The sequence below is a fragment of the Hippoglossus stenolepis genome, chromosome 19 (genome assembly GCF_022539355.2).
Source record: "Hippoglossus stenolepis isolate QCI-W04-F060 chromosome 19, HSTE1.2, whole genome shotgun sequence".
Classification (NCBI taxonomy): Eukaryota; Metazoa; Chordata; class Actinopteri; order Pleuronectiformes; family Pleuronectidae; genus Hippoglossus; species Hippoglossus stenolepis.
Genome location: NC_061501.1, coordinates 15,331,566 through 15,345,583, shown reverse-complemented (window position 1 = coordinate 15,345,583; position 14,018 = coordinate 15,331,566). Strand labels below are relative to the sequence as shown.

General features: G+C 44.7%; 1 long non-coding RNA gene across 1 annotated transcript; it reads left to right on the top strand.

Annotated features, from left to right (window-relative positions):
• Positions 1-867: 867 nt before the first annotated feature.
• On the top strand, positions 868-13,754 carry LOC118098863. Its single transcript, XR_004694217.2, has 3 exons — positions 868-930; positions 1,047-1,131; positions 13,486-13,754. It is a non-coding gene; the product is annotated as an uncharacterized LOC118098863 (long non-coding RNA).
• The last annotated feature ends 264 nt before the right edge of the window (positions 13,755-14,018 follow it).

The following is a 14,018-nucleotide window of genomic DNA, read 5'->3' as shown; positions in this document are numbered from 1 at the left end:
ATTAGCATATTAGCACGCTTGCGGCTAGTTGGTAGTCTGGGCCATTCCCTCGGTTACTCCCACAGCAGCCTGTTTAACCCAGTCAGCAGCAGGGATCTCCATGTGCAGACAGTCTGCTGCTCCCCAGGTGAAAGGTTTAGTGCGTGTGCTTTGATCAGACGATGCCAGTGGATTCACCTTCCTCTGCCTCTGCTGCATTGTGAACCAGCTCTGGAGGATAGAGACGTTGGTATATATACCCTGTTCCAACCCATGCCTCCACAAGGAATCATCTGGCATCGTAGCGTCTCCTCAATTCTGTGCAGAAGAGGCAACAACACGTGAAGCACTGAACCCCAAAGACGCCATAAGTGCACTTAAGTGCGTAGGGGCCTTTTTCTCTTGAAAGTGCCCTCAGTGGGAGGACCAGCGGAGTGTGCAGGAGTGGCTCGGACCTGCATGGAGCTCGTGCTTGGCTCTGTTGTTGACCTGATCTATGCAAATGGCCGAGTGTGCTCTAAATGTGTTTCGTTGTTGTTGCTGGTGGCCATTAAGCCGCATTCCGTATATCTCTGCCCAAAGTTTGCTGCCCAAGATTCAAGCCACGTGCGGCGGCTCTGCAGAACCACTATAGAATATCCTCCTGCAGGCAATTCCTCACAGAGCGGAATGCCTATTTTTGGCCAGACCGGTGCATTTTTCCTGCTTTGGGGGGGAAAAAAAATAAAAAGTGGAATCCTCCTGACAGCACCGTGGAGCAGTCACAGCCAGCTGTTGAGTGTTGTTTTTAAGGACTCTTACTGTAAAACATGTGGCTGGCTTCCTTAAATCCAGCTATTTGTGGATGTATAATTGCAGTCTAGACATGCTTCTGCTTTTTAACACTGAATCTGGAGTTACCTCTGAATCCAGAGGTGATGCACACACGGACTTTGTGAAGTGGACTCAGAAGTGAGATCAGGAGAAACACAGATTGAAAATGTTTATCAGCGTTTAAGATTAGTTTGATTTCGGGCTTAAATAATTCTATTTGGGAAACACATCTATTCGATTTCTTTCCCTTTTAGATGAGGAGATTATTCCCTCTGCAGTCAGGAGCTCACCGCCCCCCCCGAGCAGTATCGATCGTCTCATCTAACTCTCGGCTGGAAGGTAAATTACCATACTTCCATATTACATACATTTTCACTTTTCAATGACACGATGCCCGCTGGGGGAAGCTAAACCATTTATTTTTCTTGAATGCCCAAACTATTGATCCCAGCTGGATCTTTGTCAAGTCAAAAAGAAATTTAGATCTGGTTTCCACAGCCTTGCACATGAGCTATCATATATCAAAATGTACTCAAAATGATGTTAATCCAATTTAATTGAATTCTCATTTTACGGTACGTTAATCGTTAATCATCTTGAGATATCTAACACCCCGTTTTCCACGAGCCTTCACCGTCTTGTGCTCCCTGAGTTTTCCTGTCAAACAGACCAGTATGTGGGGGTGTGGAAAAGATCCAGACAGGAAAAAAGTCTTATTTTTGACATCACAGCTGCAGAATCAGGCTCCTATAGTGAAGTATGAAGGAGGTGGAGGGAGGGAGGTGAAGTGTTTCGGGAGGAAAATGAGTTTTCAGCTCATTGCCGGGGAGTGAAGGGCCCTGGAAAATTGGATAGTGCATAATGAAAATTCATTAGGTTTGAATATTACTTACACTGAATGTTATCTTACACAAAAGATCATAACACGTCATTATGTGAGTTTAGTTCCTTATTTTTGAATAAGGCTCTGATATTGCTTCTATTAGAAACATGTGGATTTGCCTAATGGCCGGCAATTACATCTGAGAAATAATAAATCTGTCCGTATAGGAGAGAGTGTACATACTGTACACCCCTGAGAGAACAGTGCGTACATTTAATGTAACATATGTCTGTGATATAATTCAGTGGACAGGTGTTTAATAAATAAATCTGCTTCAAGTGGGATTAGGTTTAATTTATAGATGAATAACACGTTTAGGGTTCATGTAATGTACATGCAGTTCTACGTTACAAGCAGTTTGTCCTTCATGTCCGTGTTGACAGAGAATAATGAATTCCACGTCCTCATGTACACGCAATGTAAAGGAGAAAGTCCATCAATCAAAGTGTCCTTCAGGGGAGCTGTGAAGGGCTTGATGTTGCGCAAACAGTAATTTGACTCATCCATACCTTTAACGGGGCCCTGGCGGTGTCACGTTGTTCCCCCTGCGCCGGGCGCCACAGTGGGGATCTCCGCGACGCCCCGACCAGGACTCCTGCATCAATCTGGAATTGTCTCCTTGTTTGGAGAAGAGAGGCCTAATGGGAAAAAATATACCACCTCATCACAACCTCTCAGGGCTGCCATAATGGAGCATCCATGGTCATTAATAGAGCGTACCTCCCACCTCAAGAGTCTCTATTCAGTCTCTGTCATCATTCACGGCCATCACTTCCTCAGAATTTAATGGCTTTGGAGGTCCCTTTTATCCCATTGTCTCTGCACCTCTGTGTTCCTTCCCCATTTAGGAGCCCGAACCAGAGGACAGGCCTGTTAGTTGGGCGTTGGGGCTGACCTCTGCACCCCTTCACCGGAGAATCCTTCAGCTTTGTTTTGGGCCTCTGTCCCCCTTGCCAAGGCAAATCAGACCCCAGGCGGGTCATGGAGAGAGGGAGCCACTGGGGGTCTCATTGTCTTCCCATTCACATCATAGACAAGTGGCCCGGAGTGGACATCAGACGCTCCCTATAGCCACACACACTGAAGGGACAATGTCCACACAAAGTGACAGCTCCTATTGGGAGAGGAATGCATGTGAATCGCGAGGGTTCAAAGAAGCACGCCAACAAACCAAGCACATGGGAATATTTGATTGCCAAGCGCTATTTCTCCCTCTTCTATCTTCTGGTGACATCCACACAACGACGAGGAAGATTACGGTCAGAACCGTTTATTATAATGTAAGGTTCGTCCTATAGCATTGTTAATGCATTAGGAAAAATATCCACAAGAAGCTGTACATTGCATTTTCCAAGTGCTTCACTCAGAAAAAGCCTCGAGGAAACCAGCCGGAGATCATCAGGTCTGACCAGAACAGGCTGATTCTCCTCTCCGTGCTTTAGGGGGCAGGAGAGAACCAGAGGAAAAGATTGGCTGGACCTCACAAGCAGGGCCGAGGGGTCGGAGCGAGTCTGCGGCTGGGAGTGAGATTAGGAGGCAGCTGAGAGAGGGCACGCGGGCGTCCTCCACTGCACATTCCCGCCATGGCCCGAGGCCAGGAGCCGGGGATTAATAGAGACTAAAGAGAAGGACTGGCGTTGGCAAGTCACCGGCAATCATCTCCGTGCATTTTCTCCTCGTCTTTCTGATGACAATGTGCATTCGAATGCATGCAAATCAGGGTGCAAGGATTAATTTGGAGTAATGTGCCGAAACCCATGCCGCGCTTTAATCACAGATTCATTCAATTACCCTCTTGGACACTTGGCAGATTTTGGGCACATTTGCACGTCCATATAAAATGTGGAGCATGTTGCTGTTCTCTGTCCTGATGCTGCACATGTTCTCATCACTCGTTTTCTCATCTAGTCTCCAGTGGTGATGCGGTGAGATTAGAGCACCAGAGCCTCCTGCAGATCTATTGACCAACAACTCATTGGCTCATCACAGGACACACTGCTGTTTTGTCAGCCCTGTGAAAAGCAGCTTAAGAGGTTCATCTTTAGCGATTCCCGCTGAGTTGGAGCCGAACCTGAATAGCGGCCTGTAATAGTCTTTTCAATGTCTGGACCAGGTGGTTTCAGTCTTAGGTGTACTCACCTCCGCCAAGCGGGAAACTGGAAATCCATGTTTGAGACCAGATAAGTGGCTGCTTCCTATTATCTCCCCTAATCAGCCAAACAAGACGGAGACAGGTAACAACAGGGAGGCCGCGGGGTTCAAGGGCTTAAACATGTCCCGCATGAATCATCCGACATTTCTATTTTTCTTAAAATAGCCTAAAAGCAAAAAAACAATCGATTCGTTTCCCAAAGTGCTCGAATAAAGGAGATAAGGATCATTGTTTTGTAGTGGATTAAAAAGCAGGAACTGATACCAGAGCACATGACAGTGAGCTCACAGTAACTTGACAGGTAATGACAGTAACGATAAGACTGCTGATTTAAGCAAATCGACAAACGTCTGAAACCATTAATTCATGTGGGAGCCACACACACACCCACACACACCCACACACACACACACACACACACACACACACACACACACACAAACACACACACTGACACTGACACTGACACACACACACACCCACACCCACATCCTGTGATCATTCTAGACAATAACCAGAGAAATACGGATCTGACCTTTCTTAAACTTAGTCCCATGCGGGTAAATAACACATTCATGTTCAGGGCTGGGAAACACCCGGGGGGGCTCCAGGCCTCTGTACAACACACGAGACAGTTTGATTGGGCGTATGAGGATAGTCATAATTTAAAAAAAAATTCCCTCAGGGCAGGCCTGTGATGAGACTACAGTTATATTCGCCTATATCGGCCCAGCTTGACATTTTTTGTGTGTGGGACAACTACTTTGAATCGGTACCAGCCCAGTTACAGGGTTGTGACGTAATCAGTCTTCAAGTGCAGCCTCTGAATTGCGACACAGCTTTTGTCTGTGCTGCCTTTTAGGTTAGAGAACACTCCCAATCTTTAATTCCCCTTTTTATCTATTTATTTATAATTCATTTTCCAGTTTACATCCCTTTGTGGAAAGTATAAGATTTGATTTCAAGGTGGCGTTGATCTCACTTTTAAAATCATCGGTAGAGGACAGAAAGATCCTCAGCACATTTTAATAATATTATTATATATAATAATAGTAACACTTGTAATTCTGACTTCTGTTCTTTGCAACATTTCAACACGTTTAACATTTGCTGAAGAGTTTGTTGGCCTGGATCTTTGTGTGTTTAACTCGTTTTATTTTATTTGAACACTTTCCATCCGTTTGTATTTTTTGGATTGTGTTTACGTGTGTAGGTGTGTCGTCTTTGTTCCAGGATCAGGAGTCGAACTGGCACCTGATTCATGCAACACAAGCACAGGCTCTTTTATAAAGATGGAGGATTGTACTGTACGTGTGATGTTGTCAGACAGTGAGGAACAAACAAACTTTATTAGGAACAGTCAGGTTTTTCCTCTTTATATATTTTTTCCTCCCAGGTCTTAAAGAGGATCAATTGAACCCTGAGGTCTGTGCGCTCGCCCCCTCACCTCTCGTCCTTTCACTGTTGCCATGTCGACGTCATGGAATGTGATGTCACTGCCTGAGCACACACACAGCACATGCTCTCACCTGTTTTCCGCAGCAAACCAAACCACAGCAGCTTCCTTCCTGTGCATTTCCTAAGACGTGTTCAGTGAAAGGCCTCGTGCATACCTAGAAAAACACAGGGAAATCAAGCAGAGTGCTGCACATGTTACGTGTGTCATCCGGGGCTGTGACGGACAACAATAGATTTTGTCTGCTTTTGTGTTATTTTTTTGTGTCTAGTTCTGTGTAACTCGCAGCGGCTAAATTTAAACGTTCTGCGGCTGCTCTGTTCTTTCGCGAACAGCTTTCTAATACATCAAAAGCTCAACGTGTGACAGTCTCAGGCTGCGGCTGCGTGCACGCTCAGGGCTCGGGACAACACACTGATAAAAGAACACCAACTGCTTTTCATCTTAAAATACTCACGAGCTTCTACGTTCACCTGAGAACAGATAACAAACACGTCTCCTCCCCAAACACGTCTCTACTCTAAGGAAAACCATTAACTCACGTTCGCTTGAAAGTCAATCTCAACAATGATGCCACGAAAAAAACAAACAACCTATATGACTTTTGTGACCCTGTGACCCTTCACCAGGTTTGTTACCGGGACATTTTAAAATGTCTGGGCCCCATAATTAGCTTCCTTTTGAGTTTTTAGACTAATAATAAATAAGACTATGGTCTAATTAGTCCTGTCACAGAATCATATCAAACCCATACAACATTCAACACTACTCATAATAACATAAGACATCTGTAACTTGGTGTGTTGCTTCGTTCAGTTGTGTGTCCCTAGTGGCATGCAATGCAGTTCTCTGTCTCACACGACAACTTCTCTTTGGTCTGCATACCTGTCATTGAGTCTGTCGTGTGTGAGAGCGACATTCTCCACAGATTACGTGAACTTTCTAAGAAACGCTGCACAGAAAGAAACACTTGTTCAGATCCGTTCCAAATGGCCGTGGGCAATTTCCCAACCCTGCACATAATTTCCTGGAAGTTCAAAAGTTTTTGCATTATCCTCCTAACAATGCTGGACACAGTGGCACAATATAGAGGTATCGGAGGTGTGGTCGCTGATCATTATCTCGACAGACTTTTGCAATCTTAACAGGTTTAGCTGCTCGTGGTGTCTCAACAGGACATGCTTAAGTTTATTTGAGTTTTCAAAGTAAAGTTTGAGCTTCATATCGACCACACAGACCTGAGAGTGGTATGAATCTCTTCAAAATCGCCCGAACTTTGAACGTCATCGGCCAACACTGGCTCTACTGACAAAATGACACAGGTGATGTTTGAGGTGATGAAGGAGCTTCATGTCCATCAGGTCTGTGTCTGCAGACGGGACAAAGGTTGGCACAGACTTCTACAATTAGACAACCAAACAAAAGGCAACGCTAAACCGACTTTGGTCCAACTGTCTCGTGCACACCGTGCACAGAAAGAAGTGCCGTACACGGCGTGGAACCACTTAACACGCTCAGACTGCCAAACAGCTGGTAATGGCAGTTAATCATGAACCTTTTTCTTTCTCTGGCAGTTGACACACCACACGGTTCGACTTCTAATAATACACGCGCACATTATTCGGGCACACTCGCACACGCTCGCCACACACGGCCCGCTCGGCGCAGCTCCAGGCCTTATGTGTGACTGCCGTGACTGGTTATCTCCATGGCAACGGGAATGTTGGCCCTGGCGAGTGCCAGGAGAGCAGCTGGTAGGTAGTGGCAGATTAGTCTCCAAACAGATTTACAGCCGGTCAAGTACGGCATGGCCTTTAAAACAGAGGAAGAAATGATAAAGAAGCCATTAGAGTGAAAGAAAGCAAAGAGAGGATCGAAGCACCACTGACGCAGAGGAGAAACCTCTCCTGAGTTGAGGTGTGGAGTGTGTGAGTGTGAGAGGAGCTCGGAGGGTGAGAGTAAACGATGATAAAAGAAGAAAAACACCACGATTCCGTTTGTTTGGACTCCTGCTGTGATGCAGTACAGTGAGAAATGAATTTTGAACCGGCCCATTATGCTTATTACTCAGTTTGCCTCTCAGGTACTTGTGTCTATGCAGATGAGGGAGATCAGGGAACACTCGCAGTTAAAAAAATGAATTTTTAGGTCAATAAACAGCTTTTTGAACTAAGTTATTTATTATTACAAACCAAATGAAAGCATTAAAAAAAACTACAAAATTACATACAACACCTAGGGCCAAAGGTCTTTTACATACAGCCGTGATTCTTAATAGAAAATATGAATATACAGTGTGTCACGTATTTACAATCACAAAAGCTCACAAAAAGCATTCTTCAAAGTTTAAACCGAGAATCATTAATTCCTCTTCATGTTTATTTAGCCCGTCTCCAGTGTGTTGTACGTCTTTTCGCGCCCTCTTCCCGAACATGACCCCACCGCTGCTTATCACGAGTTCAAGTGACAGATCTCCTTAGTGGCTGTGGCTAATTATGACTATGATGAGCAAAGGACGACATCATGGGGCGTTGTCAAAACTCAGCATAGGGAGGGTGGATGGTTGAAAACACGCTGGATTGAAACACCGGACTTAAACATGGTGGAGCGGAATATTCATTTGCTGCATGCTGACGATGCAATAGATGCAAAATTAAGTTTGTTACAGTGGTTTGCACTCACAGGAAGAGGGTTCTTGGTTTGAATCCCGGTTCGTCCAGGATCTTTCTGTGTGGAGTTTGTATGTCCTCCCAGTGTCTGCATGGGTTTCCTCTGGGTCCAGAGGTGTGGATGGTTGTTGGTCTCTGGATGTTGACCCTGTGATACGAACGTTACCTGTCCAGGATCATCATAGATCAAGCATGATATATAATAATCTCATGTAGATGAATCCATGTTAAAACATTCCAGATGAACTTTTGATATTTCCAGCTGCTCCCTGCATCCTCAAATCCAACTCTGAAGTTTGAAGCTTTGTTTTTTTCTTTGCTGTGTTTATTAAGACATGATTCAAAATCCACGTCAGTGCAGGGAATAATGATGTCGCGCGAAGCCGTGCGCGCCCTCCTGGCTTCATCCGCCTTTGCGTATGCAATTGTTTTTATGACTTTTAAGAAAATGTCGAAGCACATTTCTCATCCTGACAGCAGGTGATTTAAATTCAAAACAAGTGTGTTTCAGGAGACTCGGTGTCTATTTCAGTGTTTTATGTCCGCTGCAGTCACGATTTACTGACTTTTACTGCTGCCGAGTAACAGAGACATAATTTGAAGTATTCCTGCTCTGAGTGGTAATGAAATTCAAGTACAGAGCTTTTACATGGATGATGTGTCCATTAGCGGCAATACTTTTAAATCTGATCTAAGTTGTGCATATAATCTGGACACAAATAGAAGACAACATGTCTGCCACCAGACAGACGAAGCACATCAGTCAATAAAAAAATAAAAAGACTTAAAAACGAGTGGCAGCCTTCCAGCATTTGAAAAAAACACTTTAAAATATTATTATTCCATGAAGAATTATCATTTAGAATTGTTCCTATGATTAATATCACACACTACAACCAAAGTGTGTACACTGCCAGCATTGCCAGACCATCCATTACCAGTCACCGTGGGACTGATGACTGCATTGATTCACTTCGACTTGCTGCAGTATTCCCAGTTCAGTCTGACTCAGGAATATTTGCCCAACAAGCCTCCCTTTTTTTATTTTTTTGCCGCGCTCATCATGTTAACACTTGGCTGCACGCTCCGGCTGCTCGTCTCCCGCAGAACAGATAAAAGGGAGCGTAATCAACAATGAAGGTGATGATTAGCGCACCATGTACGTCCCATGTTTAACAATCAGGGCTTGTTTGTGCAACTTTTAGTAAATACTCGTGAGGAGGCGGGGGCTGTTAATGTGTGTGTTCGGTTGGCAAGTGGTCAAAAGCATCACTAACCTACCAAAAGGCACTGGCTTCACCTTCATTACCTTAAAGGCAGCAAAGACACCACTGGTGACCTTGTGTCAGCTTATCAAAGATAATCACCTCTACGCTGAGGAGCTACATGCACACAAGATGAGAAATAGATAGGGATTAAGCAGGATTCGAACCCCCAAATGAACAATTAGGAACAAGTCGAGGCATGTCCTGCCGAGCGCCCCACTGCCATCCTATCAGCGGGTGAGCATGAAGTGCAGCATGAATCCACAGACTGTTAGGAGATCGCTCTGTTTCTACACAACCAGCAGCTGCCTGCTGCAGCTGTCCGGGGACGCAGCTTTAGAGAAAATTCAACAGAACTGGTCAAAACACACCAAGAAATCAGAACAGGTGGAGAGAGAAAAAACATGCAGCCATTACAAAGAGGCTCGCTGCACAGATTCATCCATGAACTGAAAACACGCTGCGCCTCCAAACAACTGTCAGTGTCTTATTAAACATGGCAGGATCTGTGGATGGATTAGTGAGCGAGCCCACCGGACAGAACCAGAGGGGCCGGGGGGGCCGGGGGGGGCCGGGGGGCCGGGGGGCCGACCGACTGTAAACAGTTTTAAATAGAAAGTCAGTCAGATGATTGTAAAGAGACTGAAAACAACTGTAGAGATGCAAAAACAATATGATGAATAATCACAGATATGCAATAGAATAAAAACGCAAAACAGCTACACAAAGACACAATAAGTGTACATAGAGACACAATAGGGACACAGACACACACAAAATGACCACAGCTATATTAAGACATAAAACGTCCAACAGAGACACACATCAGGGGCAGACAGACACAAAATAACCAATAAGACACAAAAATGACAAGAGAAATACAAAACAGCTACACAGAGACACAAAATGTATAGAAGAGACACAACAGGGATGCAAAGAGACACAGATGGACCACAAAGATGCAGCCACATCATTTGTCAGTCTTGCGTCTGTGCAGAAAAGCTTTTAGACGTCTCTGCTCTTTGTCTCGTACTCTGTCCACGACAAGATCCACAATGTACTCGTTGATTTCACGAGCCTCGGCCTGAAGGCTGCTCTGTACAGCTCTCGTCGTGTATCAATCGGAACCGTAAAACATAACTTTTTAACGACGTGGAAACACACAGGCAAAATGAGCCAGTGTGTCTTAAAAGCCCCTCTTATGTAATTCTGTAGCTTGTAAGTTGGCTCGGTGCCTCTCGACCTAATGAAAGAGCTCACAGAGGAGCTCAGTCTTCATTTTTAAAAAAGACTGCTACTCTCAGACATCAGGGCCTTAAACTTGTCCTGAATCTCAGAGACGCGGGGACAATGGCCTCAGATTTTAAATGCATAGAGAGAGTATTAGTCAGAGTTCAGCGAGGTGCTGCTGTACGAGTGCTATTACCAAACTGGGCCATATATGAGGAAGGCTGGCACGGTGTCAAATATCTGACAAAAAAGGGAAGAGCGTGGAGTTCACCGAGGCAAAACTAGGTGCTGCGTGCCGCTTTTTTAAATGATACCAAGCATCGTGTGTAATTCAACCTATTGAAAATGGATAAAAGGGAGTCACTGCTCATCTTGAATTGTAAAAAGTCATAATGATGTTGTCTTTATTCCATCTGAGGGCGCTGATTTCATCATTTCATTGACTTTCATGAAAGACACACTTTCTTTGTTAAAAGGGCGACAAAACCCCCCCCCCCCCACCCAGAGATGATTTTCACTTTCCCTACAAAACAAACCATCTCTCTCAATAGTGCAGAATCAAAACCACATTTCTTTTGAACCTCTCCTCTGGTGAAAATGAATCAAAAAGGACAGTTTTCAGTAATACTTTCCGTCTGAGGCCCGGTACCTGTGCTGCAAGAGGCAGACTTTCCATATAGCGTAATTATATATTCATATGAACCAGTGTGTGGTTTGTTTTGAAGTGGGAGAAGAGTGAAGAAGCGCAGGCGGTTTCTGCAGCGGTGGTTAATGGATAAACAATAGACTGCATTCTCCGCAAGGCCTCTGCTCCTTCCCCCCTCGTCTTTTTATAGACGCCTTTTCTTTCTTTTCAGCGTCTCCCGGCCTTCTCCTCTGACATGGGGTTTAAACCGAGTCATATCATTAGGGAGTCAAGAGCATCTCGGTTGTGCCTGTGAGGTTTCCCTTCTCGGTTATATAATGATCTTCCCGTAGGCCTCTTCTGGCGTTGGCAGCGCTCCCTGCCTGCCTAACCCGGCCCAGCTTTGGCCCGGCTCCAGTCCAAACAGAACCCACTTTGTCCTCGGCTCTGTCTTTGGCACCAGCTGTTCATGCACGACTCCAGCAGCTGACTCCTTTGTTTTACTTACAGCCGTCTTTTTCTTCTTACATCACCTTCTTTTCTCTTTCTCCCCCCCCTCCTCCTTTCAGCGGTTTGATCTGTTTTTCAGACCTCTCTGTTCCCCCCCTCTCGTTCTCTCTCTTTTTGTCTAATTTCTATTGATAGTTTTTCCAGCTCCCTCTTACCCCCGCTGTCTGCAAGAGGAGGCTGTTAGTGCTGTGATGTATGAGGGCAGCTGATGCCCACCTGCTTCCCAGCAGTCAGTCTGGAGGGTGTTTCTGAGCTCCGCCATTATTTGCCGTACAGTCGGCTTTACTGATGAATCAATACCAACTGTCACACCTGTCGCTGCTGCGGGTAAACACTGGATCGCTGCAGATACCTCATTAGTGACACTGACTAATGAAGCAATAATTATATTTCTTTTACCCTGCCAACAATCTGTCACGATTGCTTATTTGTTTACAACGTCAGGATAGACCTCTGAAGCTGGGTGAAGTCATATTAAACCGGGGGGAGGGGGGGAGAACAGGGGCGTAATTAGCGATGACTTACAGCCTTGGCGAGCGTTTCCTCTGCGCTTAATTTGAAACGGTAAAATTCATAAGAAGGTGAAATCGGCTCGGTAATTGAGAGTCTCCGAGAGGCAATTCACCGATAATCGCTCTCCTGTCACTGGCAGAATAGCTGAGAATCTTCCTCGCTGCTATCTCGGCTCTGCACAGGCAAACGGACGACTGGTGACCTTCCCTTCGTCGGGAATAAACGATGGCGTCTGACAGGCTGATGGTTCTAGTTAACGTCCCTGATCAGATGACGACCTGCGCCAGGGAGGTTGTTTTACCTGCGTTGTTTGTCTGTTAGTTAGAAGGATTACAGAGAAATACCTGATGGATCAAAGGGGGATCCAGGATTATTTTCTTTGCGTCCTTTAACATTTCAACATTTTCCTTAATTTCTCTGAGAATAATACATTGATCATGTTTAGGCGACTGACTGGTTTGCACTCTATTGCCAATCTCGTTTTTAATGGTTTCCACTGTTTCTCATGAATAAATCTAACAAAGAGAAGTCTTCAATCTCCAGCTACATCCATACTTGTAGGTTTTTATTGGGAAACGGCAAAAAAAACCAGTTAATCAGCATTGATTGTCGTCTCCTCAGAAACTGTAAGACAGAGCGACATTCAGAACAATGTCCACACTGAGGTAAGATGTCACAACCCATCCTGACTCCATTATTTCCTCCCTACGGCAGCTGCCACTCACAGGGTAATTGAGCAGAAGGGTATTATTGATTTGATGGCTAATTGTGTGTTGGACCTGAGTAGCTGTGTAACTGATAGATGGGATGGCTTTATGGGCCTGTTATGTATCAAATTTGGATTTTACGCGGTGCATCTGTCAGATTGGGCTGCCGCCTCCTTCCTGTTAACAGCTCGGTGTGTGCAATTGATTTGTGCTGCAGGCGTCTCTCCGCACTGGGCCGTCAGTCCTGAGTGACATGTGCTTCGTTTAACTTCTATATGCAGACAACACTGTTATTTAATGTTCGGCGCTCTGAGGCGTTGTGTTATTTGCCTCAGTGTTGCACCACCGAAGTGTCTCTTTAATGCTGACAGACTGTTCGCTGGTGTTATGCAACGGCAGTGGAAAATGCTCGTCTGTGATTGAGGGGCAGATAAACGCCGGCTGCTAAAATGTCAAACTATTCCTTTACATCAAATGTGAAGCGCAAGAAGCTTCTGTTTGGGTAAAACTCAGCTGGATGATTAACCTTGTTACTGACCGGCCCACGAGGTACCTGTGTCTTTTATAGCATGTATATATTTTGTATTTTTCTACTTTTAACTTAGAAGATGTATGTTATGAATGCATCAATGGATTTTTAGATTTGTTCAGTCCCCCCTTTGTGTTGTTCTCTCTCTTTTCAGATGCTCCTGATCCGTTTTGAGCAGAAGATACTGTCCACCACAGCCTATGGGAATTCCAATTTGTGACCTGTCTTCAACCCTTTCCGTTCGTTTGTTGGGTTTTAAGCAAGATGACTGGACGGATTTTTGTATTGCTTTCTTTAACATTGTTCAATTTGATATCTGAGTGTGTGCAGCTTGATTGCATTTAAAGACTGTTGGGCCTTAATTAGAAGAGGTATATGCTCGTCTAAGTGCTATTCTAGTTTGTAAATAAAATCTTTTCCATATTTGCATCACTCGTCATCAGGTACTGTGTCCTCTTTGCTGGACACCAGGTTGGGCCAAATGTTTTATTGTGGCCTTAACGATGGATCACTATACAGTATTTTCAGTATCAATACATAGATTAACATTTCCTCATTACGTTAGTTGAAAATGTAATGTACTTTTTCTCCAAAATATATTTTCTTTTGCAGGGAAGTTGAACAGAAATATAATTGACATGTTAAACTAGGGCAACACTAATACACAGGTCGTGCAGATTGTCAATT